General features: G+C 37.4%; 1 pseudogene; it reads left to right on the top strand.

The window, feature by feature from the left end:
- Window positions 1-756: 756 nt before the first annotated feature.
- LOC137763503 (elongin-B pseudogene) lies at window positions 757-9,480 on the top strand (annotated as a pseudogene).
- The last annotated feature ends 9,441 nt before the right edge of the window (window positions 9,481-18,921 follow it).

Below are 18,921 nucleotides of genomic sequence, written 5' to 3' on the forward strand. Positions count from 1 at the left end.
AAAATTCTGGCCAAATTATCTTTGGACTGACAAGGAAAGACGAGAAGTCAGTGTAAGGAAGGACTAGGAAATGCTCCGTATCTAATATTTCGATAATGTCTGGGTTCTAGTCAGTAAGTTAATAAGAAATTACTATATTAGACTTGAAAGGAGTTAGAATCCAATAAAATACACAATGCTACAATTTTAACAAAACTGCTTTCTGAGGTTGTTGAGAAACCAAGGTAATTTGGTTTTAAAATGAGAGAGAAAACAACAGATGTTGAGTGTCTACCATGTACCTGGAACTTTTCATACTTTACTTCTTTTAATTCTTAAAAGAACTCTAAGAAGTAGGTATTTGTCCCTGTGTCATAAATGAGAAAAGTTAGAGAGCTTAAGAACCTTGCCCAAGATCTCATATCTAGTGATAGACAGAGTCAGTACTTGAACCCACATTTGTTCAACTAAAAACCAAGGCTCTTTGCCTGTTATCCTGAAATTGGGCAGAAAATAGAAGGAATAGCCAGGGTGCTGGGCTATTTCTAAAACCACCATCACCATTTATTGAATACCTCTTAGGCATCATCAGGATTTAGGCTAGATGCGTTTCACACACAGCATCAGATGAAGTTTAATCTACTCTTTGCCCTAAAGCTGTTTTCCTGAGCATTATCATCCCCATTCCACAAATAACAAAACTGAGGCCCAGGAAATTTAAATGACTGATCTATTTTTATGTGGTTAGTGAAGGACAGAGAAGGGAGTCCAGGCCCTATGGGTGTTGCTCCTTGCACTTCCTCGCTGTGCTGTCAATCATGTCAGTCAGGAAAGGCTGCTTCAGGTACAAGACCAGGGGTACCATGGGATGCCAACTGTGGGGAGCAGCCAGCTTTAACTAGAGCTGTAGCACTGAGGCAAGTAGGATCTAGACTTTGCCTCTACCAATTCCATAATTTTGCTGCTCTGAACAAGCATACTCAACTGACAGATAACACAAGCTAATGTTCCTACCTTGATCTTTTTTTCCCCTAGAGGTCTGGAACAGTTCCTTTAATCTATTAGTGTCATTTTGAATAATAGAGAGAGTGGAGTGTTTCTCAAACTTCAATGTTCAAAAGAATCACCTTGGGTACCTGACTGAAATGTGATTTCTGGACCCCACTCCTAGAAATTCTGACTCCACAGGCCTGGAATGGACCTGAAGAATCTGCATCTTAAACAAGTACTACAGATACTGCTGATGCAGGTAGTGTCTTGAAACCCTTGTGTAGTGGTTGAGATTCTGAGCCTGAATCCCTGGCTCCATCACTACTAGCTTTGTGGTGGTGACTGAGTTACTCAGCCTCGCTTAGCCTCAGTTTACCTATCTATAAAATGGAAATAATGATGATACCTACCTACCTCTCAGTCATGTGAGGACTGACTAAAGCAATGCATATAAAATATTTAATGTGTTTCTGGCACATAGTAAATGCTCAATTAATGCTAACTGTTATTATGCTAATGAGAAGTTATTTAGAGAAAAAAAGATTGAGCCATTCTACTAGAAATTTTTTATGTCTTTGTGACTAGGCAGGTAGGGGTTGGGGTGGGGGAAGGAATTAACCTTTTCCTGGAAATGTTAGTAATACAAGCCTTTTTTCCTCTGGAATATCTTTCACGTATGTTCTTTTTTTCTTTTGCTAGTGGTGTAAATTTATCCTCAGGGTGCCAACAGATTTTTTGGAAAGGAATTCCTTTCTCACTGATAATCACTAAATAGATCTCTGGTTGAGGGGGCACTCATTTTTCTATGGGCTCTGTAAAGGCTGCTTGGAAAATTTCCTTTGGGCTTTTAAGAGAAATGATAATGGAAGAAGCAAAAGTCAGGAATTTCAGAACAACCTCTCTTTCCCATCATATGTTTAGGTCAGAGATGCCAACATCCCTCTGCCAGAGAGAGCACTCCCCTGGACTGGAGATGTAAAGACAGGAGCCAAGTGGGTTTCCATTCCACCCCTCAGAGTTCAGGGCTGGGGCCAGACTCCCAGGCACTCAATCTGCCCAAAACTGCCAGCCCATCCTGGCTTCACATCTAAACTCACATGTGCATATGGCTTTTCAAATTTCCTTGACTGAATTCCCGTTTATCTTTCCAAGTTCCTCTCCTGCCATACCTCTTTTATCCTCTTCATATTTTGAGTTTTATTTGCTGGAGCCATATTTTTTCTTCACTATAGACTTTTCTTATGCTGTTTCTTTGTCCAAACGTGTTTTTTTCTGCCGTTTTAACCTTCATTTTGCTTTTACATCTCTCTTGGATATTCTTTTCTACGGGATGTCTTCACTAGGTATTTGTGATATAACATTATTAGATTTTGTATTTGTTTCCTCTACTAGATCAGAAGCACTTTGACTGAGGAACCTTGTCATCTTATTCACTTTCTACCCCCTGTTACCTCATCACAGACACAAAGTGGGAACTCATTAAATATTTACTCAGGGAATAAACAAGTAGTCTTCTAGCATGTGTTGGAGCACCTCCAACAATGGGAAACTTATTACCTCCTGAGGCTGCTGGATCCATTTTTGTAAGGTTCTCCTTATTTGAAAGCTCTTCTTGAGTAATGAACTGAAATCAGTGGTCTTGTAACTTTCCAGGAGAGAAAAATGCGACTGTCTTGGAGACTGAGACCTCCAAGTCCTGCCTCTGGTCCTGCCATCATATCACAGTCTTGGAAAGGCTCTCTAGTTAATGGCTCAAGTGCAAAATAAAGACTGTTTTCTTGAGGAAGGGCTGCTAGATAAAGATAGAGAGGCAAATGTTGGAAGAGAAAAGGTGCTAGCTCATCTAGGATAGAAAATATTGCCGTTTTCTTATTTTGCTAGAAAGAGAGGCAGAAGGAGTGCTCATGAGGGACAGGAATGGAGTGGCCTTTCAAATAGGGTGTTCCAGAGAAGAATGCTCTGTGGCTGGAACAATGGACTTGGGAATTTACCAGGAAGACTGAATTGTTCTAGCATGTTCTGAACTGATATTTGAGTGAAGGAGGTAATGCCCTCTACTTTAAAACTGGAGGGAGAACACTGAGAAAGTTATCTGTTCTGTTCTGGGTGGTGGTGTGTATTGTAACTTATAGCCCATCCATTTTTTTTCCTTCACCCTAACCCTAGGAGGGAGATTTAATGATCATCATGTTATAGAAGAGAAACAAACTTCATGAAGTAATTGGGCCAAGGTGACACAGTAAATAATCATGGGGCTGTTATCTATATCCCAGTATTTCCTCATCACTTAACGCAGTTAAATTCATTTCATTTTTACAACATACAAAACATATTGTCATTTATGTGATAACATCTCAAACAAGAAGATTATAAGTCTCCTCTTTAAAAATCACATTCTATCCTTTAAATTTCTCTTTGAGAAGTTACACACAGTGGTATCTAAATACTAAATTACATAAAACAAAAGGATCTAAAACAGTGCCATTTTCTTCACCACTTGCTATTATACATGTTTTAACATTTGAAAACAGCAAATACAGCACACGCTCAATGTCTCAAGTTCAGTCAGAAGAGTACTCAAATTGCCTCAGATAAGCACCTGGTGTAATATATCCCAAGAAACTGTTTACATATCAGGAATAAATTTATAGGTATAATGAAACAACGAATTGAGAACTGACAGAAAGGGAGGTCCCTGTAACAAGGAATACTGATAATTTTCCTCAAAATAACTGATGGAGGAGTATACCGGCCTGTCATTCTTCTTCCTCTTCCAAGCCTGGAGACTTTGAACCAACATCTTCACTGGGCCTTGCTAATTATTTGCCAAGGGTGACTGCTGCCCCTTTCCCTCAAGCCAAACACCCACCAAAGTCCATGGTACCTGATGAGTCCGAGGACTGCCAGAAAGCCCTGGCCAGACTGCAGAGCTGAAGCCTTACTCAGAGTTACGGGACCAGAGTCACAGGATCAGAGTCTATCTTTGGCATTAAGATCATAACTTTTATGGAACAAAATCTTGTCTTTAAACAAGAAGTCATGAAAATGAATATTTAGGACCCATCTTGGGTACACTGTCAGGTTGGCAATTCTTTTATTTTGCAGTTTCTTTCCAACTTCCTTGAGCCCCTCACTCTCTGCCAACCTGCCAACCAAGGTACTTTCCTGCAGCACCAAAACAAGTACCCATTCATTTCCCCCACTTTCTGTACCTAACCTGGAATCTACCTGAATCAAAAAGTTTTTTCCCTGCCTCAGCCCCATTCATTCAGGGCCTTCCCAGATAACTGGGCTAATTCCTGATAAATTCATTCAAAAAAGATAATGGCCTAATGTGTCAGACATTTAAGAGAACTTGCATTTTAAGGGATTAATCCTAATTGTGGGAGAAATCTTGGGAATTTCAAGTACAGTATGTAAAAGGATATAAAAAGTTTATATTATGTACCAAAACTGTACAATAGAAACATAATATGAGCCATAAATATAACCTTCCTATGTAATTAAAAATTTTCTACTAGTTGCTTGAAAAAGGAGAGAGAAACACGTGAAATTAACTTTAACAATGGTATATTTAATCCAATATATTCAAAATATTATTCTTTAAACATATAATCAATATAAAAATTATTAATGAACTACTTTACCTTCTTTTTTTTTGTTCTAAGGTTTTGAAATCTGATGTGTGTTTTACATCACAGCATATCTCGATTTGGATTAGCCACACTTCAAGTGCTCCATAGCCACACGTGGTTTGTGGCTGCCCTCCAGGACAATACAATTATAGTCAGAAAAATGAAGAGCACATCTTCTGTGTGTCTGTGTGGAGATGCGGCAAGGGAGGGGGAGGTACGTGTGTATGAAAGACATTATTGAGGGTGTAATGAGATGATAGTGGTGGTTAGCACCAAAGGATAGAAAAGTGTGGATATATTTAATTTTTCATTGCACTTAGAAGACAGTGTGGTATAATAGAACGTATATTTTAGACTATGATTGAAACTCTGCTGTGTGTTATTGGACATATCACATAAGCTCTCTGAGCTGCAGGTTACTTATTTGTAAAAGGGAGATAGTGATGACTGCTTTTGAGAATTGCTGTTGGGGGATTTAATGATAAAATATACAGAAAAGAACTCATGGAGGACTCTCAATAAATGCAAATCTGTCTGTCCATTTTTTCCGCTCCCTTTCAGAAAACTTTATGCTTTTTTTCTCTTCTCCATACCACTTACCCCAACCCATCCCTCTTTAAGGGCTAGTTCAATCCTCAGCTTCTCTATCAAATTTTAAAAAAATTTTATAGTTCTTACTTAACATCCTAAAAAAAATTGGAAAGACCATGAGATTTGATATTAAGATAAGTTTGGCCATATATTTACCAAGTTAATCCCATTTCTGTGGCTAACATTTTGTCATCTATATGTAGAATGCTTTTTTCCTTTCTCTTGGCCTATCCAAATTCTATTCTTTCTATTGCTCAGCTCATATTCCAACCTGTACCTGAAGCATTCTCAGACCATTTGGGTATACTGTAATCTTGTTCTTGCTAAAATCATATCACTTCTACCCCAGGGTCTACCAGGCTAGATTCTATGAAGTTTACTTCCTATGGCTAATTAATAGATAATCTGCAAAAAAATGTTTTGTGGTCAGAAAAATAAGTTGATGAAATTCTGAGTTAAAAAGTTGAATAATTTCATTTTTTAATGCTCCATGTTGTGAGACTACAAAAGGGGACAATTATTTGAAATATTTCCCAAATTTATTAATCTAAGTAAAATTTTCCTATTTTTCCTTAAACTAGCATTTCAAGGAATTAATTTTGGGATACAAGAATACATATTATGCATTATGGCAATTTAATATGTGCTTCCTCATCAACTCAAATGCACTTTACTTTTGTTTGTTTATGCCTGATCTTCCCAATAACAATATTTTGAAGTGCACTGGGATTCAAAGCTTAGAAAGAAAATTTTCGTGAATTCTTTAATTTGATCTTCACGATAATATTCCGAGCTGGTATTATTTAAGAAGAGACCTGACGGCTTCATTCAATTTTTCAACCAATGGTGATTGAGCACTGATGTGACAGGCACCATGTGGGCTCTGCAAATGCAGTGGTACCCAAGAGAGACTCCATGGAGGCAGACAGACATTTAACAAAACTTTCACAAAATCCATAAGTACTTTGAAGAAGAGTAGTAATTGCTAGTACTTATATAATACTAACTTCCTGGCCATATTCTAAATATTTAAATAATTCTCAAAATAACCTAGAAACATTTATCCCCATTTGACAGATAGAAATTGAGACACAAAGAGATACAGTGATTTTCCCAGGGCCACCCAGAGCCAAGATTCAAACCCAGGCAATCTGGCTCTAGAGTTTGCCCTATGATGTACTCCCTATCTATGTATGGATGTAGGAGGCATAGCAATAACATGTAGCTGGAGACCTTGCCTACTATGCATTATTAGGGAAAGAACTAATGTTTAAGCTGAATCTTCAACAGTGAGTAGAGAAGGATAATTTTAAGCAGAGGAAAAATCAGGTGGGAAGGTTTTGAGTAAGTTTGTCATATTCAAGGAAGTGTATAAGTGCCAGACTGACTTGCCTATAGTGACCCAGGATGGAGGACAGTTCATGCCTGTCATACGTGTCATGTCACAAAAATGTAATCTTCAGGAGATGGATGGTGGTGATGATTGGACAACAATGTGTACTTAATACTATAGAAGGATATACTTGAAAATGGTTAAAATGGTAAAATTTATGTTGTGTATATTTTACCACAATAAAAAATAATTGAGCAAATAGAAAGTAGATGAAGGAAAAATGATAAAATTATAACAATAATTAGGGATAGACGATGGATATATGAGAATTATAATACTCTCCCTACTTTGAAGTATATTTGAATTTTTTATAGTAAAGTTAATATAAATGTAAAAATGCAACTTTCAACCTAAAAATAATGAAAAGTGACTATTCAGAAGGAGAGCTATATGATAAGGTTTTAAGATGATCACTGGATGCTGTGTGAAAAATAAAAATGAGATTTCAGATGGTTAGGCAGAAGAATATCATTTTGTCTATGATGGAATCAGTAGTCATGAAAAGGGATGCACTTAAACATATTAAGGTTGGAGAATCATCAGACTTGGTGATGACTGGATATTGTGACATTTCTGGTATGAGCTATGGACTAGATAGTTAAGGAGGTAAGAAGATAAGAAGAAAACCAGGGCAGTGTGATGTTATAGAAGTCAAAGAAAAAGGTAGTCAGTGTTGAACGCGGAGACGAGCTCGAGTAAAGTGACCACCAAATTTAGGAATACAGAAATTATTTGTAACCTTACCTAGAGGATCTTGGGTGGGAGCCAGTTAGTCATAGGTCGATGTCACAGACTGTTTGTGTTTGCCCCACGTTCATATATTAAAACCCTAACCCCAATGTGATGGTATTAGGAAGTAAGGTCTTTTGGAGGAAATTAGGTTCAGATGAGGTCATGAGGATGCAGATGGATTTGTTGTTATGGGGTTGGGTAGTTAAGAGAATTTCTATCTGTTGGCTTCTATTTTTCCAGTGAAAAAAGAATTAGGATAATAGTAAACTTTTATTGATGGTTTATTGACAGCAGGCATTATTTTAAAAGATTTACATATAGTGACTCATTTACTACTTACAATAACCTTATGAGGCAGGAAATATTATTGTCTCTATTTTACCAATAAGGAACTGAGGCACAGAACTGTTAAAAAAAATGTATCTCTAAGGTTGCATTTAGGTAAATTGCTGGAACCTGAATACAAAGCCAGACAGCTTACTTTTAGAGCCCACAGTCTTAACTACGAGCCACATTTAACTAAGGTCATCCACTGATGGTGAAGGAGACATTGGAGGAGTCCGTCATTGAAGGAGTATGAAGGGAGGAAAGAGTCTCTCCAGAAACTGGAATAACATGATAAGATTATAAGGGATATAGAGAGCTCAGTTGAGACTTGGAATTACAAACTGAAAATGCTATCAATCAACCTGGTGATGTGATTTGCTCCAGAGGATCTCAGCTACTTGAACGCAGGCACTGAGAAGACAGACTATTGTGTTTATCTGAGGTTAGCATTTAGCGGGTATAGCAAAATGACAAAAAGACAACGGAGAGTGAGGGTGGCTGCAATAATCTGCAGGGAAAGAGGCTTTGGGGAATACATCCCTCATATTAAAAAGCTCTTTCTATTATGCTAGTATTTTTTCTCTCATTGGTCTTTTCTGGCAAAGACTTTTGGTGAATAGAGCAGAGCCTTGCAATTCAGCTAAGTTCAACACACTGGTATAGAGAATTTAGTATAGACCAGCCTCTCTGCTGCATGCTAGGTATTTTGAACCAGGATTTTGCTCTTTGTTTACTATTAATGCCACTGGTACCAGAAATTTTGTCTAAAAGCAGTGTACCAGATATTTAAGTGCCTTCACTCTGGCCTATCTATATATCCTATCTTGGTTACAGGGTCATATCACTGATTACTTTCAGATTTCTTTCATGTCACTTATGTCACTCCGTAATCAAAAAATGTTAATTTTCTAGTAACATGAACAGACCCTAAGTTAACACCTCAAATTTTATTTTACAATTTAAAAAGTTAAAATTTACAAAAAAAAAAAAAAAAAGTTAAAATTTACATCTGAGACAAATTAAAAGGAGAGTCAAATATAAAATTCTGTAGATATCATAATGACCCATCCCAGCAAAATTTTAATAATTAAGACTTAGGTAATTGGAAGCTCTGAATAATCTTCAGGTTGTTAGGACATTAGCTGATCATCAATACCCTATGAAAAACTTACTTTTATGATGATTCTGATGGACTGAAATTGTGTACTAGATTCTGAATCACAAAATTTTACATAGATTAAGCAATAATGAGATGGATCATTAGAAGTAATTTTACTTTGAACCTGTTAATGCAACGTGTGGCCCTTGACTTCAAAGGCAATAGAATTAGTTGTTAAAAATATGGAATCTGGGGGTGGGCTGCTGGGAACAGGGCTGAGTGCGGCCGCACGGGTGCATCAAGGGGGAGAGGCAGCCACTGCGATAGACGTGTTCCTCATGATCCGGCGCCACAAGACCACCATCGTCACGGGATAGACGGGTTCCTCATAATCCGGTGTCACAAGACCACCATCTTCATGGACGCCAAGGAGTCGAGCACCGTGTTCGAGCTGAAGCACATTGTCCAGGGCCTCCTCAAGCGGCCGCTGGCGGAGCAGCGGCTGGCTGTACAACGACGACCAGCTTCTGGATGACAGGAGGACATTGGGCGAGTGTGGCTACACCAGCCAGACAGCATGGCCTCGGGCCCCAGCCACTGTGGGGCTAGCCTTCAGGGAAGATGAAGCCTTTGAGGCCCTGCACATCCAGCCCTTCTCCAGCCCACCCGAGCTGCTGGAGGTGATGAAGCCACAGGACTGAGGAAGCAGCACCAATGAACAAGCTCTGCAGTGAGAGCCCCCCCCCCACCAACTGCCCCCCCAATAAGAGATTTGGGTGTCCCTCCCCCAAAAAAGTACAGAATCTGGGACTTCCCTGGTGGCGCAGTGGTTAAGAATCTGCCTGCCAAAGCAAGGCACGTGGATTCGAGCCCTGGTCCAGGAAGATCCCACATGCAGCGGAGCAACTAAGCCCGTGCACCACAACTACTGAGCCTGCGCTATAGAGCTTGCGAGCCACAACTACTGAGCCTGAGTGCCACAACTACTGAAGCCTGCACGCCTAGAGCCCGTGCTCCACAACAAGAGAAGCCACGGCAATGAGAAGCCTGTGCACCACAAAGAAGAGTAGCCCCTGCTTGCTGCAACTAGAGAAAGCCCGTGCGCAGCAAGGAGGACCCAACGCAGCCAAAAATAAATAAATAAATAAATCAGTTAAAAAGAAAAGCCTATATATATATATATATATATATATATATATATACACAAAACTACAGAATCTTGGTCCCTCTTCCAAATCTACTGAATCAGAATCTGCATTTTAATAAGATCCCCAGGGAATTTGTATGCACATTACAGTCTGAGAAGCACTGGTCTGGGTCATCATTATAGTAATTAGTATTGTGATGGGTTGAAATGTGAACTCACATAAAACACCCACTGGTTTTTATGTTTTGGTCTAGAGATGAGCTGACCACATGTTAGTCCTGATATTTTTTAAGTAAAAAGGTAGTTTGAGAGAAAAATGGGGAGAAGGAACTGAGGTCTCCTTTTATTTTAGACTTGATGTGATTGTCTGGTTGGCAAAAGCATCCATTCACAGTTCTGATATCCATTTTCTCTGGTCTTCTTTGTGGTCATACTCTGGCTTTCCTCTTTCCTTCTGCAGTTTTCCATATTCCTCAATTTAAAATCCCTGATTTGCAAAAGCAATAGTTTCTAGATTCTCAGCAGCCAAGTATTTATTGGGTAGAAATGAGTTAACCCAAGAAACATTTGAAGTTGGCAGGATTCTTATGGTTCAGGAAATTTTGAAAATCATCATATGGGGCTCTAAATATTGGAATGGTTGACAAGATTTTTCCAGGACATGGCAGATGTTGACTCACAGGAATTACTGTGATTAACCTTCAGCCAAAGTATGTTCAAGGCAGAGAGGTGAATCTGAGTCATTAGCTTTTGGTTCTGGAGCAATGAAAAATTACGGCATTTGCTCTGTCCATGCCCTTCCATACACAGATCACCTCATTTATATCATTGCTCCTTCATGTTTCTTTTTCAAAAGTATAAAATGCCAAGGTGAGTGACCAAAAGAGAGCAGTATATGGCAATGACAACCAAGCTAAGGTTTCCTTCTCGTCAAATATTTCTATTGAGAACTCTTTTGTTTCTTCCTCTCTGTGCTTTCTTCTTGGAGAAGAAAGAGGCTTTTCAAAAGAGTTGCTGAAAGGTTACAATTTCTTCTCCTCTTAACTCCCCAACCCACTCCAATCTCTCCCCGGTGCTTTATCAAACCAGCATTTTCCAAGAACACCAAAGACCTAATTTTCAAATGTATTTGAAAAAAGATTAATTCTCAATCTACTTGAACTCAGAGAAGCATTTGGTATGGTTGACCACTAACTCCTCTAGAAACCATCTCTTCCCTTTGTTTCATGGGACACACATGCTCCTGGTTTGCCTCCCATGTCTCGTCTCTATTTGCATAATCAGTTCCTAGCTCCTCCTCTGCCTGCTCCTTTTTTTGAGTATTTCTTAGGGCTCCATCCTCTTCTCTTTCATTTTACTTCCGCTCTTGAAGCAATCTTATTCACCCTTTTGGCTTCAATTTAATCACTCCAATACTGTCAGTAATAATAACATTTAATGGGTGGTTATAATGTGCCAGGCACTGTACTAAGCTCTTCATTTGATGTAACTAATTTATTCCTCATAACAACTCCGAAATGTTTTAACTCCATCCTGTGCTTCTCCTGAGTCTCAGAAATGCTCATACACACGTATACCAGAAAAGTCCTTTGACTGTCTTGGAGGCACCTCAGAGGCAAAATGTTAAACATGGTATTCTTCATCTTTCCCACTCTACTCCATCTAAAATCTATTCTTCCAAAATTGTCCCCTAAATCAGTTCATGGTGTCACCAACCACCAATTACTTGCTCAAGCCAGAAACCTAAGAGTCAAGCTTTTTTGACTCTTACACTTGACCACTCTGTCTAATCACTAAATCCTATTGATTTTACTCCCTAAATATCTTTCTAATATGCCACTTCTCTTGATTTCCATTACTTTCAATCAACTCCGTGGTTTCTCAACCTTCACACCATTGACATGTTCGATCAGATAATTCTTTGTTATGGTAGATTGTCCTGTGCATTGTAGGATGTTTAGCAGCATCCCTTGCTTCTACCAACTATATGTCAATGATGGCCCTTTGTCCTTCCCCCCAGAGTTGTGACAATTAGAAATGTCTCCAGGCATTACCGAATGTGCACTGGGAAGCAGTAATGCCCCCAGTTGAGAACCATGGCTTTAGTCCCAGTTAATGTCATCTCCCTCTGTATTTAATGCAACAGACTTAATTTGTCCTAAATGGTGAAAAACGCAAATGTCACAACCCTTCTTAAAAACTTTAGTTTCTCCATGCTTTTAGAATAAAATCCAGAGTTCTTAAAAGTATTCCCAAAGATTTTAAAAACAGGTTTATTGAAATATAACTTATATACAAAAGACTGTACATATCTAATGTCCATAATTTGATGAGCTTGGACATGTGCATACCCATGAAACCAACACAACAGTCAAAAGTAATAAACACACCCATCACCTCTAAAAGTTTCTTGTGTGCCCTACTTTCTTTCTTTTGTGGTAAGAGCTCTTAACATGAGATCTATTCTCCTAATTTTTAAAAAGTGCACAACACAGTATTGTTAACTATAGGTACTATGTTGTACTGTAGATCTCTAGAACTTATTCATCTTGAATAACTAAAAACTTATACCTATTGAACAAATCCCCACTCACCCTCTCCACTCCCCATCCCCTAGCCCCTAGCAACCGCCATTCTAATGTCTACTTCTATTAGTTTGACTATTTTCGATGCCTTATATAAGTGGAATTATGCAGTATTTGTCCTTCAGTGACTGGATCATTTCACTTAGCATAATGTTCTCCAGGCTTATCCATGTTGTTGCATATGACAGGATTTCCTTCTTTATCTATTCATTCATCATCAGACACTTAGGTTGTTTCCATACCTTGGCTACTGTGAATAATGCTGTGATAAACATGGGAGTGCAAACACCACTTTGAGATAGTGATTTCCCTTCCTTTGGATATACACCCAGAAGTGGGCTTTCTGGATTATATGGTAGCTCTATAGTGCTGCAACATTTACATTCCCACCAACAGTGTACAAGGCTTCCAATTTCTCCACATCCTCACCAACACTTGTGAATTTGTTTTTTGAGAATAGTCATCCTTTTTAAAAATTATTGAAATATACTTGGCATAAAATTGTGTAAATTTAAGGTGTACATGTTAATTTGTTATTATTTATATGAGGTGATATCTCATTGTGGTTTTGATTTGCGTTTCTTTGATGACAGTGATGTTGAGCACCTTTTCATATATCTGTTGGCCATTTGTATGTCTTTGAAGAAATGTCTATTCAAGTCCTTTGCCCATTTTTAAGTTGGGTTATATATATATTTTGCTATTGAGTTGTAAGAGTTCCTTATATATTTTGAATATTAAAGCTGTATCAGATATATGGTCTGCAAATATTTTCTCCCATTCCACAGGTTGCCCTTTAATTCTGTTAATTGTTTTCTTTGCTGTGCAGAGCTTTCTAGTTTGATGTAGTCCCACTTGTTTATTTTTGCTTTTGTTGTTTGTGTTTTTGGTGTCATGAACAAGAAAGCATTGTTAAGACCCTGTTTCCTTCTAGAAATTTTACAGTTTCAAGTCTTATATTTACATTGTTAATACATTTTGAGTTTATTTTTGTATAAGACAAGGGTCCAATTTCATTCTTTCGTATGTGGATATTCAGTTTTCCCCACACCATTGTTGCAAAGACTATCCTTTCCCCATTGTGTGTTCTTGGAATCCTTGTGGAAGATGAGTTGACTACTTATAGGTCAGTTTATTTCTGGACTCTCTATTCTGTTCCATTGCTCTATATGTCTGTCTTTATGCCAGTAAAACACTGTTTTAATTACCTCAAGTGATCTACAGATTCAATGTTATCCCCATCAAAATCCCAATGGTATTTTTTACAGAAATATAAAAAAAGTCCTAAAATTCAAATGGAACCATAAGAGACCTCAAATAGCCAAAGCAATCTTGAGAAAGAAGAACAAAGCTGGAGGCATTACATTTTCTAATTTCAAAATATATTATAAATCTACAGTAATTAAAAAAAGCGTTCCCAAGTTTTGACTCTTACTTATTCTTCAGTTTCGTTTTGGGCTGTATTGGATTTCCTTATATAAGCATTTCCTCAAAATACCAATTCTCTGTCCTCGGGCTTTTTGCAGCTCTTTTGTCCTTTGCTTGGAATGCTTTCACTTTCCCCTCTCCCTTCTCCGAGTCAATTGCCCATCATCCTTCAGGTCTCAGCTGACAAGTTACTTACTCAAAGAAATCCTTCTTAACCAGTATTGATATTCCTCTCTACCAGACTAGGTTAATGACTCATGCTACCCAAACTATATGCTTCCATAACAGATTGCACTTCCTCTTTCCATATATATACACATATATATACATATATATATATATATGTGTATATATATATATATGTATATATATATGTATATATATATATATATTTTTGTGTGTGTGTGTGTGTGTGTATGTATGTAATTATCTATTCAATGCTTCTCTTTCCTGTCAGGCTGAAAGATCTATGAGGGATGGTTACCATCCATCTCATACTCCGTTGTCTGCTTAGTACCTGCTACAATGCAGGGCACATAGTACAAACTCAATAAGTGATTGAATGCTTTGGAGACTCTATTGGAAAGAAGCAGTGGTATATCGTAGCCTATCAGGATAGGAAATTCAGAGATGTCTCATTAGCTACAAGAAGTAGGAACCATAAAGTCAGGGACCAAGGTCACATTTTCTATCTGCTGGGATAGGAAATTCAGAGATGTCTCATTAGCTACAAGAAGTAGGAACCATAAAAGTCAGGGACCAAGGTCACATTTTCTATCTGCTGGGACCAAATGATCTCTTGTCTCTATTCTTCTTGCACCCTTGCTTTATCTGTTTCTTTCTGCACTTCACTCTTTTTACCCATGCCAAATCAGCCTTTACTCTATAAGAACTCCATTACTGGCTTGTCTAATACCAAGTAACAAGTGCTACTAAGTCATAAGTTTTCTGTAGTGCACAATTCAGTGGCCCCATATCCTGAAATTAATGAGAAAGATGAACAGTGAGATGTATGCCCTTGATTCTATGGTTACTTCTTTGGTTTTCCAGAAGCCAATAGAAAGACATATGAGAACTTAGAGAATTTTTAAAAAATCCTGAGCACCTAATGGACCCTCTTCCACAGAGCATCAGTGTTTGGTCCCAAAGAAACAAGGCCAAGAACTCTCATAATCTCCAAATTCTGACAGAGCCACCATTGAAAGCCAGCCAACATGAACTGACCCTTTTTCTTGTTGAATGGACACCACAGGAAATGATCATCAGTGAAAGAACTAACTTGATTTGTCTGATGGCCCTACAGAGACAAAGTTTTATTTATTTTTAAAACAGAACTAGAAATAGTTCCTTAAATTTTTAATTTTACAGTAAAGCTTGCTCCCAGGCACAGGCAATTATATGCTTTGAGGAGCATGTATGGTGAAGCAGATGCATTTATGCTGAGACACATTCAGAGAAGAAAAAGTGGGCAAATTATATGGGGGCATATGGGCTTTGGTAAAAGACTCAGCAAATTGTCCCCACATCTCAAGAGCAAGACACAGCTTATATTTTGGAATAGCGGAAATCATACTTTTGTGGATGTAGATGAACGCTCAAGTGTGATACATCAGGCAGCAGAGGCTGCCACTTGGAGCAATGCTGATTTATTTTAGGTAAGCTAAGCCAAGGGAAACCCATAATTTTCTAAGGAAGAGATTTTGCAATCATCTTTAAACTTTCAGATGCTAATTCCTATCTTATTTCTATAACCACCCGCTCTAGAGCATGTTTAATGAAAATAAGAGATGATGGCTGTCATATCTTAAGTGAGCTAAATTTTATCTGTGCTGAAAATCAATGTGAAATAATCTCTAATTATAAAGCTGGGAAACAGAACATTTCAGCACATGTGCGTTAAAGGAGCAGGTCCCTAGTTCTTACCATTAGAGCTGTCTTGAAAATTACTCACATATGCTAAAAGGGGAAAAGATTGAGCTTCTTCATCAGTGTTTTAAAAAAAATCTAAATATTTTGCAATTATGATGAAGTTTGGCCTGAACACCGATTTTTTTCTATGTTGGTGATTAAAGACATTTTATTTTACATGAAAAATGTCTCTGATTTGTGTAATACTGAATGCAGAAATTATATAGCATACCATACATAATTTTGCAAATGCTAAATAGATGGTATATGCCAGGTGTCGTGCTAAATGCCTCACATGTTATCTGCCTTAGGTTTACTTCCCAGTCAAGACAATGATCAAGTGGCAAAAACTCCCCATGGGACTAACTCTACTAAAAAGTTTCCAAAAGATTCAGAAATCTACTTCAGATCTTCAGACAACAGCAACACAACAGCAAACCATAGAGAAAAGAACATAAAAAATGCTTTTATATGATATATAGCTTCTTTAAATATTTTAAAGGGTTGGTTCTTTATGGCTTGGGAAACATGATGATATTAATCATTTATCTTTGTACTTAAATAACAAGTCATATTTAATCTAAATCAAATTATTAATCTACATATGTACTGCTATGTGCTGAGATATGTAAGGGAGGTTTCCATATGGAACTAAATTCATAAACTCATTTCTTCAGCTTTTCTTCCCTTTCAACTCAGTAGTCCACTTTCAAAACTGTGATTAAGAAAGAGGCAACATATAGCAAAAAAAAAAAAAAAAAAAGGATTCTTGAAAATCTCATAAATAATTGGGCCATGTTATACAGTTGATGGTCTTTTTTGCATTGCTGCTCACATTTTGAAAACTGCATTTTCTCCCTCAGTTTCCAAAACCACCAGTGAAAAAAATGATCTCTACAGGCATTAAAAGCCCCCTTAAGAACTGAATGGACAAATGATCATCTACACTATGTGGGTAGATCTTTTTAGACTGGTCATTTTTATCCTTCAAATTGCACATAACTTTGTGCTGGAATTGATGTTAAACTTAACAAGGTGCTCTGATCTTAAATCAACTCTCAGATTTTTCTTTTGTTTAGAGATCACGGAAGTGTTGCTGAAAATTCTCAGTTTCGTAAAGGATCTGCCCATAAACTTCAAAAATCCTAAACCACCTCAGGTCTCACTAAATGAAAATACATTTGATCACATTTACCTATGTGAAGGGGAAAATTAACCAAATCAACTCTTATGAGGCTCTATCAAGTCGTTTTGAATTGTTGTAAAAGGCATTAGTGGAACATTGATTAGTAACTAAAAGCTGAAATAGACTTCGTTGATCAAGGGATAAAAAAACCCCTGAAAAATGTTGATCTTATTATTACTGTTTTTCAGCTATATCCTTAAGGCTGGGTCAAATCAATTCATCAACAACTCAGCTGAACAGTTGATATTCTACTTTAGAGCAAGGAAACCACATCCATCGATCACCCCAACATTATTGAGTTATACTAAATTTCTCTCACTTTAAAAGTCTCTTAAGCAGAGAATGTCAAAATCTTTTATGCTAAGAAGGAATACCTACCTCTTAGCTGAAATTTCATGGCTGAATTTTGTGCATTTCTTGGTGAAATAATGTTGCCTCTCAGTATAATTCAATGTCTTCTGGCTTTTATAAGGTCGCCTATATCCTACAACTTTTGAACTGGGATGTCTATTTTATATTAAAATGGTATATTTACTATTCTGCTGGGGCACTGCAAGGGATAGAAAGGAAATTTGCACAGCATTCTAATGCAGGCTGCCTTTAAGAAGCCATCATAACTGACAATCACATTCCAGTGTATGTTTTCTTGAAGTCACTTGGTCAGAAATGTGTTTCATCATTCACCGACAATTTCAACTTATCTTTTCAGTATGAACTCTAGGCCACTCAACTGTGAACAACATTTAATTATAAGCTCAATTTTTTTATTAAAAATGCAGGATCTTATACATATATTTGTCAAATTGATTAGTATGTGAAAATGAAGATTGAATATAAGTCTGGAAGCTCTCCTACAGTTACTTAATAAAAAAAGCCCATTTTTTCCGCTTAGAATAGTAGGTCCTTAAAAGTCCAAAGACATGGATTTCTATGATATTTTTCATGTCAGTCAGTCAATAATTTACTAAGCACCCACTGTGTGCCTATGTTTATTGTATATAAATTTCAATACTTTCATCTTGAGAAAATGAAAGCCAAGATTTGTTATAATCACATAGTTCTTTTTTTAAATTAGAAAACAAAGACTATACTACCTGAAATCTTTCAACTCCCAACTCATCTGACTTGTGTTTATATTGTTGTGGGGTTTTGTTCTAGTCCTATGATGCTCAAAGATAGATGCTCATCTGGTTTGCAGCCCAGATGCAACTTTCACCTGAAGCTTGTGAGAAATACTTACAAACTATCTATCCGATAATGAGTTAACATCCAAAATATATAAGAAACTTATACAACTCAAGAGCAAAACAAACGAGCAAGCAATCTGATTAAAACTGGGCAGAGGTCCTGGGTAGACATTTTTCCAAAGAAGACATGCGAATTGCCAACAGGTACACGAAAAATACTCAGCATTACTAACCATCAGGGAAATGCAAAACAAAACTACAATGACATGGCATCTCATACATTTTGGGATGCCTATTATAAAAAAAAAGGGGGAGGATAACAATTGTTGGTGAGGATGTGTAGAAAAGGGAAACCGTGTGCACTGCTGGTGGAAATGTAAATTGCTACAGCTAATGTAGAAAACAGTATGCAGTTTCCTCAAAAAGTTAAAAATAGAACTACCATATGATCCCGCAATTCCATTTGTGGGAATATATCTGCAGGAAATGAAATAACTATCTTGAAAAGATATCTGCATCCCTATGTTCATTGCAGCATTATTCACAATAGCCAAGACATGGAAACAACCTATCGATGGATGTATGGATAAAGAAGTTGTGATATATATACATACAATGGAATATTATTCAGCCTTTAAAAAGAAGGAGATCCTGTCATTTATGAGAACATGGATGGACCCTAAGGGCATTATGCTAAGTGAAATAAATCAGACAGAGAAAGACAAATACTGTGT

The sequence above is a fragment of the Eschrichtius robustus genome, chromosome 4 (assembly GCF_028021215.1).
Source record: "Eschrichtius robustus isolate mEscRob2 chromosome 4, mEscRob2.pri, whole genome shotgun sequence".
Lineage (NCBI taxonomy): Eukaryota > Metazoa > Chordata > Mammalia > Artiodactyla > Eschrichtiidae > Eschrichtius > Eschrichtius robustus.